A 10,135-nucleotide genomic window follows, 5' to 3' on the forward strand; every position below is an offset into this window, starting at 1 on the left:
TCTAACCAAATCCCAAACTTCTTTTTGCATTGCTGACATAACCAGTCTCCGTCTTGAAATTTGTACTCGATCGAAATACAAGGTTCCCTCCCGAACAACAAGAAATACGGAGAAAACTGTCACAGAGTGAGGTGTTATGTTGTACGCAAATACTAAACTGCAAATACAATGGCCATTTGTTCCTCTTCTCCTCCTTCAAACTTCTAAGTAGACCGTACAGAGTTCTATTCATTCTTTCCACCTGACCATTTCCTTCAGGGCGATATGGAGAAATGCGTGATTTCTTTACATTAAATCTTTTACAGATTTCCTTAATTAGAGCGCTTTCGAAATTTCTCCCCTGGTCAGTATGAAGCTGCTGAGGAATTCCATACTTATAAAAGAGCTCTTCCACCAACATTTTAGCCACTGTTGTCGCTTTCTGATCATTCGTTGGATATGCCCACACGTATTTGCTAAACAGGTCTCTTAAAACTAAAATATGCTCCTTTCCAGAGGTTGATCTTTCCACGGAACAAAAATCTATCGCCACAATTTCCATGGGCTGGGTAGTTTCCACATGAACAGAATGGTATTTCTATATGGAATTTCATCTTTTGCCCTTAAACAAGTTTCACAATTTCTAATGTAATCCGTTACAAATCCCCTCATGTTGGGCCAATAAACCCTAGAGTTCAGTAATTTGTAAGTTCTATCAATACCCTGATGCCCTAGTTTATCATGAGTTTCGACTAAATACTTCTTAAAAGAAGAGGCACGGCTAATCTATAAATCATATTATCTAATTGATCCATATGAGTCTTATAAAGAATGTCATATCTTATCACAAGACTTTCTTTATCCTTTTTCCACGTAACTAATTCAGGTTTAAAATTAATGTTTTCTAACTCAATGTTTTCTCCTTCTAGCCATTTCCTTACAATTTTTAAAACTGGACAAGCTTTCTGTTTATTAACAACGTCCTCCCACTAAAATCTGATGTCTACTTATGGCACAGACAAAATTTGCGTCCTCAAGAGGAGCTACCAATACTACTTCGTCTTCACTCATCACCATCTCCTCTCTTGGCTTGCGTGACAGAACGTCGGCTTTAACATTTTGTTTTCCTGGTCTGAATTTAATTTCAATGTCAAATACCGATAAATCTGCCACCCATTTTTGTTCGGTGTGATCAAGTTTTGCTGTGCTGAGACTGCTCAAAGGGGCATTGTCAGTATACACTATGCACTTTGTGCCAATAAGATAATTTTTAAATTTTTCAGTAACAGCCCACTTCTAAGCACACAATTCTAGTTTCCTTGAACTATAGTTCTTCATGTTTCTTTCGTGTGGTTTCAGTGACCTACTAGCATAAGCTACAGGATGGAGCTTATCCTCCTTATATAGGGACAAAACAGCACCAAATCCATCGTAACTAGCATCTATTGCTAACGTACACGCTTTCCCAAACTCTATCCCTTTCAGTACTGGGGCAGCTATCAAATTTTCTATCAATGTCTGGAGGGCCATTTCCGCATCTTTTGTCCATTTATCATTAATACTTTGGCTGGATTTCTTCTTTTCTCCTTTCAATAATTCATTGAGTGGCTAGGCAATTATGGCAAAATTTTTAATAAATCTTCTATTAAACGTTGCAAATCCCAGAAAAGCTCGCACTTCCTTAATAGTTTCTGGCCTCTTCCAATTCTTCACTGCTTCAATCTTACTTAGCTCAGGTCCTATTCCTTGGTTACTAATGCTAAATCCTAGGTAACTTACACGTCTGCAAAAAATGACATTTCTTTGGCTTCAGTTTCATCCCATATGACTTTATGCGCTCCAGCAATACCTCCAATCTTAATAAATGTTCGTCAATGGTCTTCGAAAGTAATATTATTATATCATCCAAATAAATGACTGGAAATTCAAAAAACATATCCCCCAAAATATTCTCCATGCATCGTTAAAAGGTTGCTGGGCTGTTTGTCAGACCCATTGGACACCTGCGATACTGAGTGTCTCCATGGTACAGAAAATGCCGTTTTCTCTCTATCTTCTTTCCTTAACAAAACTTGGTGATAGCCCTGCGCAAGGTCAAAAGTTGAAAAGTATTTGGCCCCTTCCAATGAATCCAGACACTCCGCTACTCTAGGAAGAGGAAATGCATCCTTTAAAGTTTTTTCGTTCAATTTCCTGTAATCAATGCACAACCTTAAGCCTCCCCCTTCTTCCTCACAAGGACTTAGGTGCTGCATAAGGACTTGCACTTTCTTCAATTACACCCCGTTTCTTTAAGTCATCAAGCAACTGTTTGGCCTCAGGGATTAACGATGGTGCTATTCTCCTATACGGTAATTTGAAAGGTTTCCCACAGGACAATCTAATGTTATGTTCCCATTCCTTTATGAAACCTAGGTCCGAATCATTTAGCTCAAAACAGTCCTTATGTTTGTAGAGTATCTTTTCAAGTCTTAACAAATCAGATTTACTGAAGTTACTTTCATCGACATTTACTCCCAACTTCCGACTGTGGTTTTGAAGTTTTTCAGTATTCTCGTTATCATCATCTTCCATAAACTCCCCTATGCCAAGTTGCACCGTGGCCAATATACTGCCAGCTTCAATGCTGACATTATCTTTAGACTAATTAGCAACACAAACATATCCAACGCCCCATTCACATATAGAAAAACTGGGCAAGACCTGAACACCCGGAGGCAACATATTTTTACTCTCATCTGCTACTTTCTCTAAAACTACATACTCCTTTGGCACTTCCTTTAGGCTATGAATGTATACCTTAATTAGCTTCCTGCTACCTGACAGGACATTTCTATTCCGTTGTCTTAAGCAACTAGCATATCCTAAATCCTCCTTCTGCCAAACCTGCATAGTTTGACCAACTAGTCTCATACAGCAATCCAAAACTTGACCATATTCAGCTTTTAATCCCTCTTTCTCTGATGCCATCACGTTAACATTTTTGGTGACTCCCCATTTTTCAAATAGCAAAGACAAAACATTCATGCCCACAAGGCACTCTTGTTCAGTGTTCTTGCCAAGACCATTCCTTCCTTTCTCAGCTCTCTTGACATTGAACACACAGCTATTCTGTTCCATTCCACTTACTTCCACATCATCAACGACATGACCTATTATATTAATTTCATTACCACTCAGGTCACATATGTAGTCACTACTATTATACAATGTCACCCCTTTTGGTTTTAGATTCCCTAAATACCAATTTTCCGACAACAAACTACAGTTTGCCCCAGAATCCATAAGTCCCACAGCTTTCTTCCCCTCTATGGTGAGTGTCAGTTTCATAGTGTCTCCTCTCTTATTTAAACATTCACTTGGCCGGACGTTCAAGTTAACGCCCGGCCTCACAAGTTTTCCTGAGTATTATCACCGGCCTGCAATGACATCTCCCTCACAACCTTGTCTCCATTAATTAACCCTCTCTTCTTACTAGAGTATAGATTACACTTATAAAATGGATGACCATCTTCCCCACAAGACCAACAAGTGCCTGTAAACTGATTTTCCAAAACGTTTATTTTGCATTCTGTTTTTACCTAGCCTTCCCTTATACTGGTGTCCTTCCCCCTGATCCTGCTTTATACTGTCTCTAGAAAACCCTGCATTTTTGCACTGGTATGATACATGACCCTGATCCCCACAGGTCCAACACTTAATTACTTTATCAGCTCTCGTCCTGGTATGCAAGTGGCTGTCAGAAACATTACCAAATTCTTTCATAACCTTCATTCTATCTTGCACAAATCTACCAGCATCTTCTAATTGGTCTATGACTCCGTTTTCAATCTTATCCTTTAGATCACAGGCAATTTTCCTGTCCCTCAAACCTTTTTCAAAAATCATACATTTAATGATTTCCCTCTCTTTACAGCAGACTGTTTTGCCCTCGGCTTCTTCTTCTAAGTAAATTATTCTGTCTGAATACTCCCAAACACCTTCTTGTATTCCTTGTTGTGCACACCACAGTTCTTTCCTTCTCTCTAGATCATCCTTATTATCTGCATACGCTTCTAGTAGCTTAGTCTCCATTTCCTCCAACTTTTCGGCTTAGCATGACGTATTCTTGTGCTAGCAGGCTCTATCAAACTAACTTTGACATAGTCTACGGCATCAGTGCCTGCTAGGTTAAACTGATTGGTACATAATTTTGCCTGTTCAAACCATCTTTTGATTTCCTTCCTACCACTGTTCATCCCACTCATTTTCTCGAGCTGTGGAGGTTTTTTTTTTTACTGTTGAAAGAGCATTATTACATGCGTAATTACAGGCCCCTCTCCTACACACCTTTTCGAACTCATCTTCAATCGAGGCGAATCTGTTTTGCCACCAACGATTCAATCTATCCAACCTATCTTCCCATTCTTTGTTATTATTTGCTAAAAGACGACCCAGCTCCTTAGCAACATCCCCCTTTAAAAAGTGGCTTCTGGTTTTCCACAGTAAAATAACACATACCATCTTCCAGCCTTTTTAACCCTTAAATTGGTTTTCTTAATTTCATTCACCAAAATTTTCTGGTTCTCTTTTAATGCATTTATTAACTCCCCTATTCTGCTAAAAGAATTCATGTTTTCGCAGTGGTTAAAATCCACCACTTTCTAAATATTTACGACTTCCGACCACAATTTTACAACGTCCTTTTTCCAAGGCTTTTCATCATTTTCACCACTTTTATCAACAAAAGTACCTGCCCCAAAATCCAAATTCTTGCATTATTGTCATTCCTCACTATGATACTCCCTTCTTCATCGGCAAAATGCTTGAAAGCAATGGATTTGCTGAAAGTCCTTTCTCACACTTCGTGGGGTGCAGACCGAACTCAGATGTTGAGATTTTATAAAGCCTTGGTCTTTTCAAAATTAAGTTATGGGTGTGAGGTGTACACTTCTGCGAAGCCAAATAGCCTTAAAATGCTCAACTCAATTCATCATGGAGGAATACGGTTGTGTACTGGAGCATTTAAATCATCTCCCATCGAGAGCATGCTTGTAGATGCTGATGAGGTGCCACTAGATCTTCATTATAAGCGACTGCTGGTTCGAAGCTGGTATAGATTCCAGAGGCTACCTAAGTCTTTAACCAGCATTTGTATGAGAAATGAAAGGCATTGGCAGTTTTATGAAAGTCACCCCAAGCAACCTCATCCATTCGCTTTTAGAGTAAATTTTTATTGTCCATGAATTAAATATGCCAGGAATCGAGATTTTACCAGCAAAATATTCAGTTAGTCCCCCTGGAACTTTCCAGAAGTAAAATTTTGTAGATATTTTAATTTTACCAAGACAGAATTGTCCAGTGAGGCCATGCGGTCAATATTTTTAGCACACTCTTTGCAACACGATGACTCTACTGCAGTTTTCACGGATGGCTCAAAGTCAGATGCTGGAGTCGGCTTTGGTGTAGCCTTCCCTGATGTAGAGCGAAGCGGCAGGTTATCAACTGTTGCATCGATTTTTACAGCAGAATTATATGGAATTTTAAAGGCTTTAAAGGAAGTTTTAATTCGGAATGAAAATAATTTTATTATATATTGTGACTCTATCTAAATCACTCTCATCCTGCACCTTATTCTCAGCTCTATCCTCATCACCATTCATTCTCTTCTTATCTTGCCCACCATCCTTACTTATCTTCTTCACTTTAGCCCTTTCTTTACTCTCAGCTTCCTTCTTACCCTTTTGCTCTGATCTATCCCTATTCTGTACCTTCTCTTTCTTCTCCTTATTTACCACAACCACAACACTTTCCTCACTCCCTCACTCACACTTTCATCCACTTGTTCTTCCACTTTCTTAATTGCTCCTGGCCCGTCACAAGACCCAGGAGACCTACCCTCGACAGCTCCCTCTCCAAAAAACCCTTTCATCATTTCCTTCATCATCTCTTGCACATTACACATCATCAATCCCAACTTTTCAACCATCCATTGCTCGGCCTCTTTCACTTCCACTTTCATTCCCTCTTCTGCACTCCTCATCATTCCTCTAAACTCTTCTAGCTCCCTCTTATACTTCTCACACTCAAGCCTCAGCCTCTCGTTCTCCACTTCCATTGCTTTCCCAACTTCCCTCGCCAACCTCAGCTCCTCCTTTAACCTCTCTACCTCATTCAATCCTTCCATCCAGACTTTTGCTACCATTCACTCACACGATGCACTCCGGGTGCCAAAAATTTCTGTGGTGGGATCACAGCGAAGCAACGAAGCAAGCAAAGCTCCCCATAGCTTCGTTAATTGTACCAACTCTCAAAAACACCCTCGGCCACACTTTCCCCTCTACATTACTTTATTCGACAGGACAATTGGTTCACTGATAGACACATACAGAAATTTCACTCTCGTAATCACCATTTATGACTGTCTTCAAGGCGAGAATCTGTGCTGCCCACTGAGTATGGCCGCCAAGACACAACAAATGCTGGAAATCACAACACAAAACAACCCAACAAGTACTACAACCACACAACTCAACAACACAACAAATCACTGTGCAGACAAATATCAACAACATCAAAACAACAACACTACAAGTCCATATACAACTACTTACAAATAACACCAACAAACCACAACTCACCAACAACAACAGTCAACAACTCACAACTACAACAACTCACAAACAACAACACTCACCAACTCACATACAACACCACAGGACTTCCCAAGCTCAACAACCTTCCAACGCACAAGCACAACAAACTGCTAACATACAATATCACCAGCAAATCAAACAACTTCAGAAAAAAACACAATACAACTCACCATCCAATGCCAAGACCACAATCTGGGAAAACCAACTGTCCATCACAGACTCTGCTCATAGATTGACTTCGGCAACCGCCAGCAGGCAACCCAAAAACAACAACAACAATAAAACATCAGTACCCAGATACCTGTCTCTCTCTCTCACTTAACTTAACTTAAAATGGTTCGGCGCTATATCAAGAACATTTGTGATTACAGGGTAACCTGCATTCTCTACTTCCAGTCATTCCTATCACCATCTCATGGACACATGAATAGTCAAAATCATAATAGATGGGCTGTCTCCATTTAGCAGTTAGAACCCTCAGCATGACAACCTGAACTTTTCCATAAGGTTTACCTAATCTATACGTTCGTTTATCATAATTCCAGTGCTTTGCTATGTTCATTTCATCAGACGATATTATGGCTAGCCTCTCTTCTACAGAAAAAGTTTCAGCTGTGCTTTTCGATAATAACAAAACTGATGTCTGTATACTTCTCACAAGAAAATCTTCTAGCAGTCTTTCGCGTGACGTCATGGCCCCTACTGCGAGCAAGGTGGCCTGCTTGTCGTCAGACCTGCATATTCCCAAGATGTATACTAGTATTGCACGAGCCGATTTTCGGACAATCATAGAGCTCACCCTCGTAGTGACGTTATCTGCAGTGGGCAGGGTCCTCTATACTTTATTATTATAAAGTTAAGATTTACCAGCCCAATGAGTCTAACTAGACTCTTACAGTGCTGGCCCGAAAACATTCGGGAGGAAATTTTAAAAATACGCACATAAAATGCATGTCTACAAAGTGGAATGGGATGGAATGGTAGTTAATGAATTACTATAAATTAATGATAAATGAGGATGATTGTTAAGTGATAGATGAGGTTGGAATTAAAAATATGAATTGAACTTAAAAAAGATTGAAATAGATAAAAATGACAAAAGTCATCCATTTTAGTAGGGTATAAATATGTTAAATCTTATTAATCACATTAGTCTTTTTTAAAAATATTAATACTCTATATAAAGAAAAATTATCTGATTCTGACAGCATTTTTGATAATTATTTTTGCCTAAATATAAATTTCTTTCTCTATCAAAAATTAGGCAATCACATAAAATATGTTTAACTGTTAAAATTGTATTGCAGACATTGCAATGAGGGATGTTCCCTTGTGGAATTATCATTAAATACTCGTGAGTTAGTCTTGAGTGGCCTATTCGTAATCTTGTTAATATTACTTCAGCTCGTTTTTCTTTTTGTACTGATGTATTCCACAAGTCTACATTCTGCGTGATGCACTTAAATTTATTGGTGTCTGCCTCACTATCCCACAGATTTTGCCATTTTGATTTTATGCGCTGCTTCACTGAGTTTATATAATCTGTAGCAGGCAATTTATTGTCAAAAATTGGTGAATTTATCCCAGACTTGGCCTTTTCATTACCTTGGATTCCAACACGGGCAGGAATCCAGCAGATTTCAATGTTAACCCCACGTGAATTTTATTATATTCACGATTATTTGTTTAATTTCCTTTACTAAAGGGTTCCTATGTGAGTAACTTTTGAGGGATTCAATTGCGCTTCTTGAGTCAGAATAGATTACAAATTTGGTATTCAGTTTATCATTTGACAATTTTATCTGATTGATTGCCAATATAATTGCTGTTAATTCGGCAGTCAAGACAATGAATAATGACTTATTTTGCATGATGACACTGCAGCACAACCAACTCCCGCAAAAGATTTGGATCCATCAGTGTATATCGCTTTATGTGGTCCTTTACTTCGAATGTGTTCTAATGTATACTGTTTATAGCGATCTGAAGTATAATCTTGCTTTTTTGACAAATGATAAAGGTTAGAACATACTTTGATTTTCTTAATCATCCGTAGAGGTGGAGAATTTGAGGTTGGGAGTATATTTACTCTAACACCATTAGATTCCAGTAACCTATTAGCTCTTATTGGAAAAGGTGGTTCGTGATTACTGATAAATATGTCTCGCATGGCAAACAGTTCCGTTGTGGGGGAATCAGTGGCCATTATCTTTAAAGCACTTCTCATTGTTACAAGGTCACGATGTAAGGATAATGGAGGTTCGCCACTTTCACAACATACTGAAGTGTTTGGAGATTTAAAGGCTCCACTACAAAGCCTCAAGCCTCGAGTGTGGATAGAGTCTAAGGACTTCAAGGTACTTTGTGATGCTGACCCGTAAATTGGACTTCCATAATCTACTTTGGATAAAACTAGTGCTTTGTATATCATTAGTAATGTTTGTCTCTTAGCTCCCTGTGATGGTTCATGCTTCATAGCAAAGGAAGTTAAAAGAAAGGAGAACGCATTTTCGAGAAGTTCGGCAGCAAGGAGGCGTTAGCGCAATGTGTTGGAGGTGCCTATTATCATGATGGTTCTAGAATCGGCAGGAGTGTTGTGGATCTCGTCGGGACGTGAGAAACGCCGCGATTTCTGATGCAATACCTCGTCTAGATTCATCTAAGAAGTTCTAGGAATCGCTGGAGCCTGTGACGTTCGCCGTAGGCTCCGCCCCCAGAGTGCCGTATAAATACGACGAACGAACTTTGGAGAGCAGAGATCGTAGAAGAGAGAGTTCACCAGTTAGTCACAGAGAGATATCCTCAGTACAAGCCATAGATCAGATTATCAGTGAGAGATCAGCAGCAGCAGAGATCATCCGAGAGATAAGAGAAAAGGAACCGACGAAGGATCAGGAAAAAAAGTTGCTCGAGTGTTGGTTGGATACTGTTCTAATCGTCTTCAGGAGTGGACGACCGAGTTGTCTCTACGTTGAGCAGACTTCGGAGAAGAAAAGGGGGAAATCCTGCCTTACAAGTAGACTATTTTCTGCAATACGGAGTCGGGAGGACGTCTGCAATCATCGTTTTCCTTTTGAGAAGCCATCGCTACGAATTACCAAAAATAACCAAATTGACTAGCAACTAGCAAGTATTTGAATTGCCTCGCTGTTCCCCCAGTACATGCAGTGTAAGATTCTATCTTTTTATGTAAATAGGAGATACCATTCTGCATTTACCTTTGTTAGTAATCTTGTAAATAAACCTTTGTTGTGTTAGTGTTTCTTTCTATATTCGTATCCCCAGTTTCAACTGTTGGTGTTGAAATATTTTTTTTTTATTTATTTCATATCGAACCTGAAGCAGACCTCTCTCAGAGGCCGAAACACTGTGTCGACCTTTGGCCAGGATATTTCGTCACCGTAACACTCCCCAAGTAGTGTGAGACAATTTTGTTATCAAATTTGAGGCACTATTACATTTATTTTTTTTATTTATTTTTTTTTTATTTTTTTATTGGTCCTCTATACTAATACCCCAAT

The sequence above is a fragment of the Macrobrachium nipponense genome, chromosome 5, assembly GCF_015104395.2.
Source record: "Macrobrachium nipponense isolate FS-2020 chromosome 5, ASM1510439v2, whole genome shotgun sequence".
NCBI lineage: Eukaryota > Metazoa > Arthropoda > Malacostraca > Decapoda > Palaemonidae > Macrobrachium > Macrobrachium nipponense.